Source organism: Oncorhynchus mykiss, unplaced genomic scaffold (assembly GCF_013265735.2).
Source record: "Oncorhynchus mykiss isolate Arlee unplaced genomic scaffold, USDA_OmykA_1.1 un_scaffold_391, whole genome shotgun sequence".
NCBI lineage: Eukaryota > Metazoa > Chordata > Actinopteri > Salmoniformes > Salmonidae > Oncorhynchus > Oncorhynchus mykiss.
In genome coordinates, this window is record NW_023493838.1 from 60,001 (window position 1) to 75,000 (window position 15,000).

The 15,000-nt window shown below is 38.0% G+C and overlaps 11 non-coding genes across 11 annotated transcripts; all 11 read left to right on the top strand.

The window, feature by feature from the left end:
• Nucleotides 1-5,671: 5,671 nt before the first annotated feature.
• Nucleotides 5,672-5,790, top strand: LOC118954599. Its single transcript, XR_005044705.1, has one exon. It is a non-coding gene; the product is annotated as a 5S ribosomal RNA (ribosomal RNA).
• Nucleotides 5,791-6,050: 260 nt separating this feature from the next.
• Nucleotides 6,051-6,169, top strand: LOC118954600. The gene has a single exon (XR_005044706.1). It is a non-coding gene; the product is annotated as a 5S ribosomal RNA (ribosomal RNA).
• A 260-nt stretch (nucleotides 6,170-6,429) lies between these two features.
• LOC118954601 lies at nucleotides 6,430-6,548 on the top strand. Its single transcript, XR_005044707.1, has one exon. It is a non-coding gene; the product is annotated as a 5S ribosomal RNA (ribosomal RNA).
• A 260-nt stretch (nucleotides 6,549-6,808) lies between these two features.
• Nucleotides 6,809-6,927, top strand: LOC118954602. Its single transcript, XR_005044708.1, has one exon. It is a non-coding gene; the product is annotated as a 5S ribosomal RNA (ribosomal RNA).
• Nucleotides 6,928-7,104: 177 nt separating this feature from the next.
• On the top strand, nucleotides 7,105-7,223 carry LOC118954782. The gene has a single exon (XR_005044888.1). It is a non-coding gene; the product is annotated as a 5S ribosomal RNA (ribosomal RNA).
• Nucleotides 7,224-13,267: 6,044 nt separating this feature from the next.
• Nucleotides 13,268-13,386, top strand: LOC118954603. Its single transcript, XR_005044709.1, has one exon. It is a non-coding gene; the product is annotated as a 5S ribosomal RNA (ribosomal RNA).
• A 260-nt stretch (nucleotides 13,387-13,646) lies between these two features.
• On the top strand, nucleotides 13,647-13,765 carry LOC118954604. Its single transcript, XR_005044710.1, has one exon. It is a non-coding gene; the product is annotated as a 5S ribosomal RNA (ribosomal RNA).
• A 177-nt stretch (nucleotides 13,766-13,942) lies between these two features.
• Nucleotides 13,943-14,061, top strand: LOC118954605. The gene has a single exon (XR_005044711.1). It is a non-coding gene; the product is annotated as a 5S ribosomal RNA (ribosomal RNA).
• Nucleotides 14,062-14,238: 177 nt separating this feature from the next.
• LOC118954606 lies at nucleotides 14,239-14,357 on the top strand. Its single transcript, XR_005044712.1, has one exon. It is a non-coding gene; the product is annotated as a 5S ribosomal RNA (ribosomal RNA).
• A 177-nt stretch (nucleotides 14,358-14,534) lies between these two features.
• On the top strand, nucleotides 14,535-14,653 carry LOC118954607. The gene has a single exon (XR_005044713.1). It is a non-coding gene; the product is annotated as a 5S ribosomal RNA (ribosomal RNA).
• Nucleotides 14,654-14,830: 177 nt separating this feature from the next.
• Nucleotides 14,831-14,949, top strand: LOC118954609. The gene has a single exon (XR_005044715.1). It is a non-coding gene; the product is annotated as a 5S ribosomal RNA (ribosomal RNA).
• The last annotated feature ends 51 nt before the right edge of the window (nucleotides 14,950-15,000 follow it).

Sequence of the window (15,000 nt, forward strand, 5' to 3'; positions counted from 1 at the left end):
ACGGCGTGAGCTGTTTGGGGGATTCTACGTAAAATAACCAGACGGATTCAATGGCTTCGACATCAAGAATAACGAAAATAACGAGAATGGACAACGGAGAAAAAAGAGCGTCGAATGAAGAGTTGAGGAGAAGAAAATATGAGAAAGAACTGACGGTGAATGTTGAAGTTATTGGTGAAGAAAAAATAACAACGATGGAATTGCTGAGAGGAATAAAAGAAGTATGCGGAACGATTTTGGGATGTAGAATGAAAGACAGAAATAAGTACGAAATAACCATGTCACATGAGAAGGGAAAAGAAAGACTAATAGATGGGCTAAAAATAAAGAGCTGTCAAGTCATGGCGAAAGAACTGGGGAACGATGAACTTGTGGTGTCCTTTTTGAACTTGCCGGCATATATTACGGACGATGAAATACATGAGAAATTACAAGGATGGAAAGTGAATGCGATAACACCAATCAAGAGGAGGATGTGGCCAGGAACGGACATTGTGGACGGGACGAGATTTTGTAAAGTGAAGTTTACGGACAGTGTGCAATCATTGCCTTACTCAACAAAGTTCAATACAGTTGAGGGATTTGAATATTTCCGAGTGATCCACGATAACCAAGTTAAGGTATGTAGACTATGTATTCAACCGGGACACATACTTAAAGAATGTCCAGAATTTATATGTCATAAATGTGGTGAACAAGGGCATTATGCCAGGGAATGTTCGAACATTGGTGATATGTGTAGCAGGTGTGACAGACCTAAGGACAGATGTAAATGTAAGAAGGTGGATGATGTCTTATTTCTGCAAACAATGGACCTCATTACTGAAGAAGATGAAGAGAGTGTGGCTATGGAGAGAGGGGAAGAGAGTGATATGGAAAGTGTGTCGCAGGTGATTGCAGAGACAGCTATAGATGTGCTTGGAGAGTATGTAATTCCTTCTGGCAGTACTCGAGATGCAGTCTTGGTCTCTGCTGCTGACACGGTGGAGCAGCAGCACAGGATTGGTGAATTAGATACACAGGTAGAGATGGTGCAAGGTGCTTCTCAGGTGCCTGAACCTGCTTTAAGCCTGTGTGAAAATAACACCAAGGAGAGGGCTGGGTCCACTGGAGTTGATGGCACGGTTAAAGAGCATTTTACAAAAGGTTTGAATGTTGCTCCTCTCATAAATCCAAGTCATGAGTCGGAAGAAGAAATAGATAGTGAGGATTTTCAGTTGTTTGCTAGAAATAAGAGATCATTGACGAAAGCTAGGGAGGTGATGGGATCTGGTAAAAAGAAAAAGTCTATTTTGAAATGACGTGTTTTTCTTTGACTATATTTCTGCATACATTAACAATGGTTAAAGTTGCATCACTAAATGGGAACAGTCTGAGAAATATGAACAAATTGGAGCAGGTTTTGGTGTCTGTAAAAGCTGACATGTGGTGTTTTCAAGAGACTAATTGGACAGACTCCAAAATGTTAGAGATTAAGAGCAAATGGTCTGAGCTAATATTTTGTAGTCACGGAAGTGAAAAAACATGTGGAGTTGCTATTCTGGTAAAAAATGATGTGGTTCAAAATGTCAAGCAGGTATATGCAGATAATCGGGGCAGACTTATTGTTATTGAGTTTGAAGTGCAAAATGTCATTTTCCGTCTAATTAATGTTTATGCTTCGAATATTGAATCGGAAAGGAGAGATATGTTTAATAACCTAAGATCACTGTGTTCAGAAAATTGTATACTGGTAGGAGATTTTAACGTGAAGTGCACTAGAATAGATGTCTCGAGATGTGATAGCTACAGACATGATTCGTCTAGAAATGCTTTATGGGAATTAATGAAAAATGAAAATCTTGTAGATATATGGAGGGCTGAAAATTTAAATAGAAGAGTGTTTTCGAGAAGGCAGGTGGTGTTAAATGAACTAAAACAAAGCAGAATTGATTTATGTTTAGTAAAAGAAGATATGATACAGCAGGTTCAGAAGATGTCATATAACTTTACAGCATACAGTGATCATGCAGTAATGTCATTTCAGATAGGTTTTGCTGTGGAGATGAGAGGGGGAGGTGTCTGGTGTTTAAATGCCAGTCTGTTAAAGGAGGAAAGTTATATAAAGGAAATTGTTGAATGTATCGAAGGTGAAATGTCTAATGTACTGTTAAAAGAGAATGTGTGTTTATGGTGGGAAGAAGTGAAAGTTAAAGTAAAAAACAGGAGTATTAGGTACTCCAAAAATCGTAACCGTGTCGATAAGTTGAAAGAAAAAATGCTTAGAAATAGGATGTTGCAGGAACTTGAAAAGGCTGATGCTGATCCAGACTATGATGTAGTGAACTATTTGAAAATCCATGCAGAGCTAGGGTTTTATGAAAAAAAGAAATGTTTAGGTGCTATTGTTAGGAGTAAGGCACAGTACGCCTTGGAGGGAGAGAAATGTACTTCCTTTTTTCTGGGGCTTGAAAAACGAAAGCAATTTAAGAGTTATATTGTGGAATTGGAAAATGAAAAAGGTGTAAAGGTAAATGATTTTGTGGACATCGTAGATTCAGTTGAATCCTTTTACAGAAATCTTTATAAAAAGAATGATGTAGATAAAGTGTGTGTTGAAAAAGTGTTGGAGAAAATCAGTGCCAAAGTATCTCAGACAGATAGAAGGATGTGTGATGAAAATATTTCAATTATAGAAATCAAGGAAGCAATTGAGAACACTCAAGGAAATAAAAGTCCAGGTTTGGATGGTTTAACAAATGAATTCTATAAAGTTTTTGTGGATATTTTGGCACCCATTTTATTGAAGGTTTTTCAGTATATGGAAGAGAATAAGGAAATCCCTGAGTCTATGTCAATTGGTATGTTAACCATCTTATTTAAAAATAGAGGCAGTAGGTTAAAGTTAGAAAATTATAGGCCTATTAGTCTTCTAAATTCAGATTATAAAATACTGACTAAAGTTTTAGCTAATAGGATGAAAAAGGTGATTGGGAGTATTATTACATCAACACAAGCCTACGGAATACCTGGAAGAGATGTTGCAGATATAATTTGTACAATTAGAGATGTTGTTAATCATATGAAAAATGAAGGTGGTATAGTTTTAAGTTTAGATTTTAAGAAAGCTTTTGATAAAGTGGAACATAGTTTTCTGCTACAGACTTTGGAGAGGTTTGGTTTTGGGCCAAAATTTGTATCTTGGATTAAATTGTTGTATAGTGGAGCAAAAAGTTGTGTTAAATGTAACGGAGTGTTAACAGATACATTCCCTATAGAGAGGTCAGTAAGGCAGGGTTGTCCTTTGTCAGCTCTATTGTACAGTGTTTCTACGGAACCTTTAGCTGTTTTGATACTTGGAGACAAAGAGGTGAGGGGTGTTGGAATCCCAGGTGGTGGTGTCAGTGTTATACATCAGTACGCTGATGACACTACTTTTACTGTGAAGGATGTAGGTAGCATTGAAAGCATTATGAAAATCATAGATATCTACTGTAAGGCATCAGGGGCTGAAGTTAATATAGAGAAGACAGAAATTATGTTTTTTGGGGATATTGATGCAAATAAGTGTGAGATTCCATTTAAGGTAGCTAAGGATTTTATGAAGGTGCTGGGAGTAAATATTGGTGTAAAGGAGAAAGAGGCAAGGGATATAACTTGGACGGGGATTCTCAATAAAATCAAGCAAACTTTGAATTTCTGGAAAAATAGAAAATTAAAGTTAAAAGGTAAAGTAATTGTAGTAAATGCTTTGGTATCATCTAAACTTGTGTATATTTTGGGAGTTCTAGACATGCCAGAGTGGGTTATAAATGAATTGAATAATGTGGTGTCTAACTTTATATGGGATGGTAAAGGTGTTAGAATTGCGCAGAAAACATTGATAGCGGACTATGATGATGGAGGTTTAAAACTTGTAGATTTTGACATTAAAAGAAAAGCTATTAGGATAAAAACAGTAAAGAAATATTTATATGACAGTTTAGATTATGGCTGGAAACATTTTTTCAAAGTCTATTTAGATGAGAGTGGTGGATGTGAAGATAATGGTTTGTTGATGGATCTTAAAAGGAAAATGTGTGAAAAGGTACCAGATTTTTATAAAGAAGTGCTAAATGCATGGGCAGAGTTGTTGCCTAATGTGTATTATGAGTGTGGGCATATTGACCTAATTATGAATCACCCTGTTTTTCTGAATGAGAAAATTAAGTACAAAGAAAAGGTGTTATATAGTGAAGTATTCATGAGTGCAGGTCTTAGACAGATAAAAGACTACACATATGAGGTAATTCCAGGTTTTTTTCCTGAAGAAGCTATTTTTGACACTATCCATGAATGGGATGTAGAGGTGGGTAGGGGAACAGTGAAGAATATGTACGAGAAGATAAAAGAAAGTATACCAAGCACATGGGTGGATTTAATAAATAGTGAAGTTGTTAGAGAAGGTTTATTTGTCTTTCCTAATTTATTTATTGGTAACAGTAAGGAGAAGGCTCAGTTATCTAGTATCCCGGTGAAAAAATTCTATAAAATAATGGTAGAGAAAAATGTGAAAAGGCCAGCTGCGGAGAAAGTTTGGAAAGGAATTTTTCCAACTTTGGACGTAAAAAAGATATGGAAAACTTTAAATGTAAAATATAATAGTATGGAATGTGAAAGTAACGATTTTAAAATAAGGCATAATCGTATATATACAAAGGTGGTGTTACATCAAATCAATAGGGAAATAAAAAGAGAATGTGATCTATGTGGTGAGTTACCAGAAAATTTAATACATTTGTTTGTGGAATGTGAGGAGTTAAAATATTTATTTTGTAAGGTAAAGGGAATGATACATAGAAACTGGAAGGGTGATATTTTGAAAAAATATGTGTGGAATGAATTGGTGTTATTTGGCATGGATGGTAAATGTGAGGGTGTTAATGTTGTTTTGTTAAATGTTGTTTTGAGTTTTGTGAGGTATGCTATTTTTTGTAGGAGGAATTTTGCTTTTTTTGAGGGGAAGAGGGTAAGGGTGTGGGATATTTTTGTAGTATTGTTTAAGAAGCATATAGATATGTTTCATTGTTATGGAAGGGAATGTTTTGATGAAGCTTTTGTGGAGGGGAGTGGGTTGATTTCAAGGGTGGATGGTGGAAGAATTGCTTATCATTTTTGAAATATATTGGTATGTTAATTTCCTTTTGGTTTGTATAGTTGTTCGGTGAGTTGATTTCAACATGCCTGTTTTGTGTGATTAGAATTGAATGTTATGTTTTTATAAGTTTTTGTTGTATTTTATTTATTTGAGTTCTTTGATTTGATAGGGGGTGAATTGTTCACCTGCCTATGTTAGTCTCGGTTTTTTGTGTATTGTACATTTTATAAAATATTGTAATTGAAACTTTTTTATAATAAAAAAAAAAAAAAAAAAAAAAAGTACCCCTGATCTCGTCCGATCTCGGAAGCTAAGCAGGGTCGGGCCTGGTTAGTACTTGGATGGGAGACCGCCTGGGAATACCAGGTGCTGTAAGCTTTTTGTCACTGCCTTGTGGAATTTCAACTCTTTGTCCGTTTTTTCCCACAAGGCTGAAATATGTGCCCTCGCTTTGAAATAAGTAAGCAAGGTTAGTTTGTATTTCATCCAACAATCTGTGCTACAAATTATGGCTACAGTATATGCAATTTCATCCACTTTTTGAGATTGCCTTTTGCTTACGGCCACACCGGCCTGAGTACGCCTGATCTCGTCCGATCTCGGAAGCTAAGCAGGGTCGGGCCTGGTTAGTACTTGGATGGGAGACCGCCTGGGAATACCAGGTGCTGTAAGCTTTTTGTCACTGCCTTGTGGAATTTCAACTCTTTGTCCGTTTTTTCCCACAAGGCTGAAATATGTGCCCTCGCTTTGAAATAAGTAAGCAAGGTTAGTTTGTATTTCATCCAACAATCTGTGCTACAAATTATGGCTACAGTATATGCAATTTCTTCCACTTTTTGAGTGACACAAAGATGCTTATCTAAATGGTGGAAATGCAACAGCTGTTAATCAGGCTCACTTTGACTTTACATAGTGCACCAAGAGATAGTTTCTCGCTTACGGCCACACCGGCCTGAGTACGCCTGATCTCGTCCGATCTCGGAAGCTAAGCAGGGTCGGGCCTGGTTAGTACTTGGATGGGAGACCGCCTGGGAATACCAGGTGCTGTAAGCTTTTTGTCACTGCCTTGTGGAATTTCAACTCTTTGTCCGTTTTTTCCCACAAGGCTGAAATATGTGCCCTCGCTTTGAAATAAGTAAGCAAGGTTAGTTTGTATTTCATCCAACAATCTGTGCTACAAATTATGGCTACAGTATATGCAATTTCTTCCACTTTTTGAGTGACACAAAGATGCTTATCTAAATGGTGGAAATGCAACAGCTGTTATTCAGGCTCACTTTGACTTTACATAGTGCACCAAGAGATAGTTTCTCGCTTACGGCCACACCGGCCTGAGTACGCCTGATCTCGTCCGATCTCGGAAGCTAAGCAGGGTCGGGCCTGGTTAGTACTTGGATGGGAGACCGCCTGGGAATACCAGGTGCTGTAAGCTTTTTGTCACTGCCTTGTGGAATTTCAACTCTTTGTCCGTTTTTTCCCACAAGGCTGAAATATGTGCCCTCGCTTTGAAATAAGTAAGCAAGGTTAGTTTGTATTTCATCCAACAATCTGTGCTACAAATTATGGCTACAGTATATGCAATTTCTTCCACTTTTTGAGTGACACAAAGATGCTTATCTAAATGGTGGAAATGCAACAGCTGTTATTCAGGCTCACTTTGACTTTACATAGTGCACCAAGAGATAGTTTCTCGCTTACGGCCACACCGGCCTGAGTACGCCTGATCTCGTCCGATCTCGGAAGCTAAGCAGGGTCGGGCCTGGTTAGTACTTGGATGGGAGACCGCCTGGGAATACCAGGTGCTGTAAGCTTTTTGTCACTGCCTTGTGGAATTTCAACTCTTTGTCCGTTTTTTCCCACAAGGCTGAAATATGTGCCCTCGCTTTGAAATAAGTAAGCAAGGTTAGTTTGTATTTCATCCAACAATCTGTGCTACAAATTATGGCTACAGTATATGCAATTTCATCCACTTTTTGAGATTGCCTTTCGCTTAAGGCCACACCGGCCTGAGTACGCCTGATCTCGTCCGATCTCGGAAGCTAAGCAGGGTCGGGCCTGGTTAGTACTTGGATGGGAGACCGCCTGGGAATACCAGGTGCTGTAAGCTTTTTGTCACTGCCTTGTGGAATTTCAACTCTTTGTCCGTTTTTTCCCACAAGGCTGAAATATGTGCCCTCGCTTTGAAATAAGTAAGCAAGGTTAGTTTGTATTTCATCCAACAATCTGTGCTACAAATTATGGCTACAGTATATGCAATTTCATCCACTTTTTGAGATTGCCTTTCGCTTACGGCCACACCGGCCTGAGTACGCCCCTTTTTGGTAGTTTCAGGAAGTGAGTGAGCAGCAGGTGTTTGAATTGTTTGGAGAGAAAAAAAAAAAAAAAAATAGTTTTTGGTTTTGGTTGTTCTTATATTTTAAGTTTAGGAAGTTTGTGTTGGGAGTGTAGTTTATTATAAATATTTGCGTTTTTATCCCCCAACGGCGTGAGCTGTTTGGGGGATTCTACGTAAAATAACCAGACGGATTCAATGGCTTCGACATCAAGAATAACGAAAATAACGAGAATGGACAACGGAGAAAAAAGAGCGTCGAATGAAGAGTTGAGGAGAAGAAAATATGAGAAAGAACTGACGGTGAATGTTGAAGTTATTGGTGAAGAAAAAATAACAACGATGGAATTGCTGAGAGGAATAAAAGAAGTATGCGGAACGATTTTGGGATGTAGAATGAAAGACAGAAATAAGTACGAAATAACCATGTCACATGAGAAGGGAAAAGAAAGACTAATAGATGGGCTAAAAATAAAGAGCTGTCAAGTCATGGCGAAAGAACTGGGGAACGATGAACTTGTGGTGTCCTTTTTGAACTTGCCGGCATATATTACGGACGATGAAATACATGAGAAATTACAAGGATGGAAAGTGAATGCGATAACACCAATCAAGAGGAGGATGTGGCCAGGAACGGACATTGTGGACGGGACGAGATTTTGTAAAGTGAAGTTTACGGACAGTGTGCAATCATTGCCTTACTCAACAAAGTTCAATACAGTTGAGGGATTTGAATATTTCCGAGTGATCCACGATAACCAAGTTAAGGTATGTAGACTATGTATTCAACCGGGACACATACTTAAAGAATGTCCAGAATTTATATGTCATAAATGTGGTGAACAAGGGCATTATGCCAGGGAATGTTCGAACATTGGTGATATGTGTAGCAGGTGTGACAGACCTAAGGACAGATGTAAATGTAAGAAGGTGGATGATGTCTTATTTCTGCAAACAATGGACCTCATTACTGAAGAAGATGAAGAGAGTGTGGCTATGGAGAGAGGGGAAGAGAGTGATATGGAAAGTGTGTCGCAGGTGATTGCAGAGACAGCTATAGATGTGCTTGGAGAGTATGTAATTCCTTCTGGCAGTACTCGAGATGCAGTCTTGGTCTCTGCTGCTGACACGGTGGAGCAGCAGCACAGGATTGGTGAATTAGATACACAGGTAGAGATGGTGCAAGGTGCTTCTCAGGTGCCTGAACCTGCTTTAAGCCTGTGTGAAAATAACACCAAGGAGAGGGCTGGGTCCACTGGAGTTGATGGCACGGTTAAAGAGCATTTTACAAAAGGTTTGAATGTTGCTCCTCTCATAAATCCAAGTCATGAGTCGGAAGAAGAAATAGATAGTGAGGATTTTCAGTTGTTTGCTAGAAATAAGAGATCATTGACGAAAGCTAGGGAGGTGATGGGATCTGGTAAAAAGAAAAAGTCTATTTTGAAATGACGTGTTTTTCTTTGACTATATTTCTGCATACATTAACAATGGTTAAAGTTGCATCACTAAATGGGAACAGTCTGAGAAATATGAACAAATTGGAGCAGGTTTTGGTGTCTGTAAAAGCTGACATGTGGTGTTTTCAAGAGACTAATTGGACAGACTCCAAAATGTTAGAGATTAAGAGCAAATGGTCTGAGCTAATATTTTGTAGTCACGGAAGTGAAAAAACATGTGGAGTTGCTATTCTGGTAAAAAATGATGTGGTTCAAAATGTCAAGCAGGTATATGCAGATAATCGGGGCAGACTTATTGTTATTGAGTTTGAAGTGCAAAATGTCATTTTCCGTCTAATTAATGTTTATGCTTCGAATATTGAATCGGAAAGGAGAGATATGTTTAATAACCTAAGATCACTGTGTTCAGAAAATTGTATACTGGTAGGAGATTTTAACGTGAAGTGCACTAGAATAGATGTCTCGAGATGTGATAGCTACAGACATGATTCGTCTAGAAATGCTTTATGGGAATTAATGAAAAATGAAAATCTTGTAGATATATGGAGGGCTGAAAATTTAAATAGAAGAGTGTTTTCGAGAAGGCAGGTGGTGTTAAATGAACTAAAACAAAGCAGAATTGATTTATGTTTAGTAAAAGAAGATATGATACAGCAGGTTCAGAAGATGTCATATAACTTTACAGCATACAGTGATCATGCAGTAATGTCATTTCAGATAGGTTTTGCTGTGGAGATGAGAGGGGGAGGTGTCTGGTGTTTAAATGCCAGTCTGTTAAAGGAGGAAAGTTATATAAAGGAAATTGTTGAATGTATCGAAGGTGAAATGTCTAATGTACTGTTAAAAGAGAATGTGTGTTTATGGTGGGAAGAAGTGAAAGTTAAAGTAAAAAACAGGAGTATTAGGTACTCCAAAAATCGTAACCGTGTCGATAAGTTGAAAGAAAAAATGCTTAGAAATAGGATGTTGCAGGAACTTGAAAAGGCTGATGCTGATCCAGACTATGATGTAGTGAACTATTTGAAAATCCATGCAGAGCTAGGGTTTTATGAAAAAAAGAAATGTTTAGGTGCTATTGTTAGGAGTAAGGCACAGTACGCCTTGGAGGGAGAGAAATGTACTTCCTTTTTTCTGGGGCTTGAAAAACGAAAGCAATTTAAGAGTTATATTGTGGAATTGGAAAATGAAAAAGGTGTAAAGGTAAATGATTTTGTGGACATCGTAGATTCAGTTGAATCCTTTTACAGAAATCTTTATAAAAAGAATGATGTAGATAAAGTGTGTGTTGAAAAAGTGTTGGAGAAAATCAGTGCCAAAGTATCTCAGACAGATAGAAGGATGTGTGATGAAAATATTTCAATTATAGAAATCAAGGAAGCAATTGAGAACACTCAAGGAAATAAAAGTCCAGGTTTGGATGGTTTAACAAATGAATTCTATAAAGTTTTTGTGGATATTTTGGCACCCATTTTATTGAAGGTTTTTCAGTATATGGAAGAGAATAAGGAAATCCCTGAGTCTATGTCAATTGGTATGTTAACCATCTTATTTAAAAATAGAGGCAGTAGGTTAAAGTTAGAAAATTATAGGCCTATTAGTCTTCTAAATTCAGATTATAAAATACTGACTAAAGTTTTAGCTAATAGGATGAAAAAGGTGATTGGGAGTATTATTACATCAACACAAGCCTACGGAATACCTGGAAGAGATGTTGCAGATATAATTTGTACAATTAGAGATGTTGTTAATCATATGAAAAATGAAGGTGGTATAGTTTTAAGTTTAGATTTTAAGAAAGCTTTTGATAAAGTGGAACATAGTTTTCTGCTACAGACTTTGGAGAGGTTTGGTTTTGGGCCAAAATTTGTATCTTGGATTAAATTGTTGTATAGTGGAGCAAAAAGTTGTGTTAAATGTAACGGAGTGTTAACAGATACATTCCCTATAGAGAGGTCAGTAAGGCAGGGTTGTCCTTTGTCAGCTCTATTGTACAGTGTTTCTACGGAACCTTTAGCTGTTTTGATACTTGGAGACAAAGAGGTGAGGGGTGTTGGAATCCCAGGTGGTGGTGTCAGTGTTATACATCAGTACGCTGATGACACTACTTTTACTGTGAAGGATGTAGGTAGCATTGAAAGCATTATGAAAATCATAGATATCTACTGTAAGGCATCAGGGGCTGAAGTTAATATAGAGAAGACAGAAATTATGTTTTTTGGGGATATTGATGCAAATAAGTGTGAGATTCCATTTAAGGTAGCTAAGGATTTTATGAAGGTGCTGGGAGTAAATATTGGTGTAAAGGAGAAAGAGGCAAGGGATATAACTTGGACGGGGATTCTCAATAAAATCAAGCAAACTTTGAATTTCTGGAAAAATAGAAAATTAAAGTTAAAAGGTAAAGTAATTGTAGTAAATGCTTTGGTATCATCTAAACTTGTGTATATTTTGGGAGTTCTAGACATGCCAGAGTGGGTTATAAATGAATTGAATAATGTGGTGTCTAACTTTATATGGGATGGTAAAGGTGTTAGAATTGCGCAGAAAACATTGATAGCGGACTATGATGATGGAGGTTTAAAACTTGTAGATTTTGACATTAAAAGAAAAGCTATTAGGATAAAAACAGTAAAGAAATATTTATATGACAGTTTAGATTATGGCTGGAAACATTTTTTCAAAGTCTATTTAGATGAGAGTGGTGGATGTGAAGATAATGGTTTGTTGATGGATCTTAAAAGGAAAATGTGTGAAAAGGTACCAGATTTTTATAAAGAAGTGCTAAATGCATGGGCAGAGTTGTTGCCTAATGTGTATTATGAGTGTGGGCATATTGACCTAATTATGAATCACCCTGTTTTTCTGAATGAGAAAATTAAGTACAAAGAAAAGGTGTTATATAGTGAAGTATTCATGAGTGCAGGTCTTAGACAGATAAAAGACTACACATATGAGGTAATTCCAGGTTTTTTTCCTGAAGAAGCTATTTTTGACACTATCCATGAATGGGATGTAGAGGTGGGTAGGGGAACAGTGAAGAATATGTACGAGAAGATAAAAGAAAGTATACCAAGCACATGGGTGGATTTAATAAATAGTGAAGTTGTTAGAGAAGGTTTATTTGTCTTTCCTAATTTATTTATTGGTAACAGTAAGGAGAAGGCTCAGTTATCTAGTATCCCGGTGAAAAAATTCTATAAAATAATGGTAGAGAAAAATGTGAAAAGGCCAGCTGCGGAGAAAGTTTGGAAAGGAATTTTTCCAACTTTGGACGTAAAAAAGATATGGAAAACTTTAAATGTAAAATATAATAGTATGGAATGTGAAAGTAACGATTTTAAAATAAGGCATAATCGTATATATACAAAGGTGGTGTTACATCAAATCAATAGGGAAATAAAAAGAGAATGTGATCTATGTGGTGAGTTACCAGAAAATTTAATACATTTGTTTGTGGAATGTGAGGAGTTAAAATATTTATTTTGTAAGGTAAAGGGAATGATACATAGAAACTGGAAGGGTGATATTTTGAAAAAATATGTGTGGAATGAATTGGTGTTATTTGGCATGGATGGTAAATGTGAGGGTGTTAATGTTGTTTTGTTAAATGTTGTTTTGAGTTTTGTGAGGTATGCTATTTTTTGTAGGAGGAATTTTGCTTTTTTTGAGGGGAAGAGGGTAAGGGTGTGGGATATTTTTGTAGTATTGTTTAAGAAGCATATAGATATGTTTCATTGTTATGGAAGGGAATGTTTTGATGAAGCTTTTGTGGAGGGGAGTGGGTTGATTTCAAGGGTGGATGGTGGAAGAATTGCTTATCATTTTTGAAATATATTGGTATGTTAATTTCCTTTTGGTTTGTATAGTTGTTCGGTGAGTTGATTTCAACATGCCTGTTTTGTGTGATTAGAATTGAATGTTATGTTTTTATAAGTTTTTGTTGTATTTTATTTATTTGAGTTCTTTGATTTGATAGGGGGTGAATTGTTCACCTGCCTATGTTAGTCTCGGTTTTTTGTGTATTGTACATTTTATAAAATATTGTAATTGAAACTTTTTTATAATAAAAAAAAAAAAAAAAAAAAAAAGTACCCCTGATCTCGTCCGATCTCGGAAGCTAAGCAGGGTCGGGCCTGGTTAGTACTTGGATGGGAGACCGCCTGGGAATACCAGGTGCTGTAAGCTTTTTGTCACTGCCTTGTGGAATTTCAACTCTTTGTCCGTTTTTTCCCACAAGGCTGAAATATGTGCCCTCGCTTTGAAATAAGTAAGCAAGGTTAGTTTGTATTTCATCCAACAATCTGTGCTACAAATTATGGCTACAGTATATGCAATTTCATCCACTTTTTGAGATCGCCTTTTGCTTACGGCCACACCGGCCTGAGTACGCCTGATCTCGTCCGATCTCGGAAGCTAAGCAGGGTCGGGCCTGGTTAGTACTTGGATGGGAGACCGCCTGGGAATACCAGGTGCTGTAAGCTTTTTGTCACTGCCTTGTGGAATTTCAACTCTTTGTCCGTTTTTTCCCACAAGGCTGAAATATGTGCCCTCGCTTTGAAATAAGTAAGCAAGGTTAGTTTGTATTTCATCCAACAATCTGTGCTACAAATTATGGCTACAGTATATGCAATTTCTTCCACTTTTTGAGTGACACAAAGATGCTTATCTAAATGGTGGAAATGCAACAGCTGTTAATCAGGCTCACTTTGACTTTACATAGTGCACCAAGAGATAGTTTCTCGCTTACGGCCACACCGGCCTGAGTACGCCTGATCTCGTCCGATCTCGGAAGCTAAGCAGGGTCGGGCCTGGTTAGTACTTGGATGGGAGACCGCCTGGGAATACCAGGTGCTGTAAGCTTTTTGTCACTGCCTTGTGGAATTTCAACTCTTTGTCCGTTTTTTCCCACAAGGCTGAAATATGTGCCCTCGCTTTGAAATAAGTAAGCAAGGTTAGTTTGTATTTCATCCAACAATCTGTGCTACAAATTATGGCTACAGTATATGCAATTTCATCCACTTTTTGAGATTGCCTTTTGCTTACGGCCACACCGGCCTGAGTACGCCTGATCTCGTCCGATCTCGGAAGCTAAGCAGGGTCGGGCCTGGTTAGTACTTGGATGGGAGACCGCCTGGGAATACCAGGTGCTGTAAGCTTTTTGTCACTGCCTTGTGGAATTTCAACTCTTTGTCCGTTTTTTCCCACAAGGCTGAAATATGTGCCCTCGCTTTGAAATAAGTAAGCAAGGTTAGTTTGTATTTCATCCAACAATCTGTGCTACAAATTATGGCTACAGTATATGCAATTTCATCCACTTTTTGAGATTGCCTTTCGCTTACGGCCACACCGGCCTGAGTACGCCTGATCTCGTCCGATCTCGGAAGCTAAGCAGGGTCGGGCCTGGTTAGTACTTGGATGGGAGACCGCCTGGGAATACCAGGTGCTGTAAGCTTTTTGTCACTGCCTTGTGGAATTTCAACTCTTTGTCCGTTTTTTCCCACAAGGCTGAAATATGTGCCCTCGCTTTGAAATAAGTAAGCAAGGTTAGTTTGTATTTCATCCAACAATCTGTGCTACAAATTATGGCTACAGTATATGCAATTTCATCCACTTTTTGAGATTGCCTTTTGCTTACGGCCACACCGGCCTGAGTACGCCTGATCTCGTCCGATCTCGGAAGCTAAGCAGGGTCGGGCCTGGTTAGTACTTGGATGGGAGACCGCCTGGGAATACCAGGTGCTGTAAGCTTTTTGTCACTGCCTTGTGGAATTTCAACTCTTTGTCCGTTTTTTCCCACAAGGCTGAAATATGTGCCCTCGCTTTGAAATAAGTAAGCAAGGTTAGTTTGTATTTCATCCAACAATCTGTGCTACAAATTATGGCTACAGTATATGCAATTTCATCCACTTTTTGAGATTGCCTTTCGCTTACGGCCACACCGGCCTGAGTACGCCTGATCTCGTCCGATCTCGGAAGCTAAGCAGGGTCGGGCCTGGTTAGTACTTGGATGGGAGACCGCCTGGGAATACCAGGTGCTGTAAGCTTTTTGTCACTGCCTTGTGGAATTTCAACTCTTTGTCCGTTTTTTCCCACAA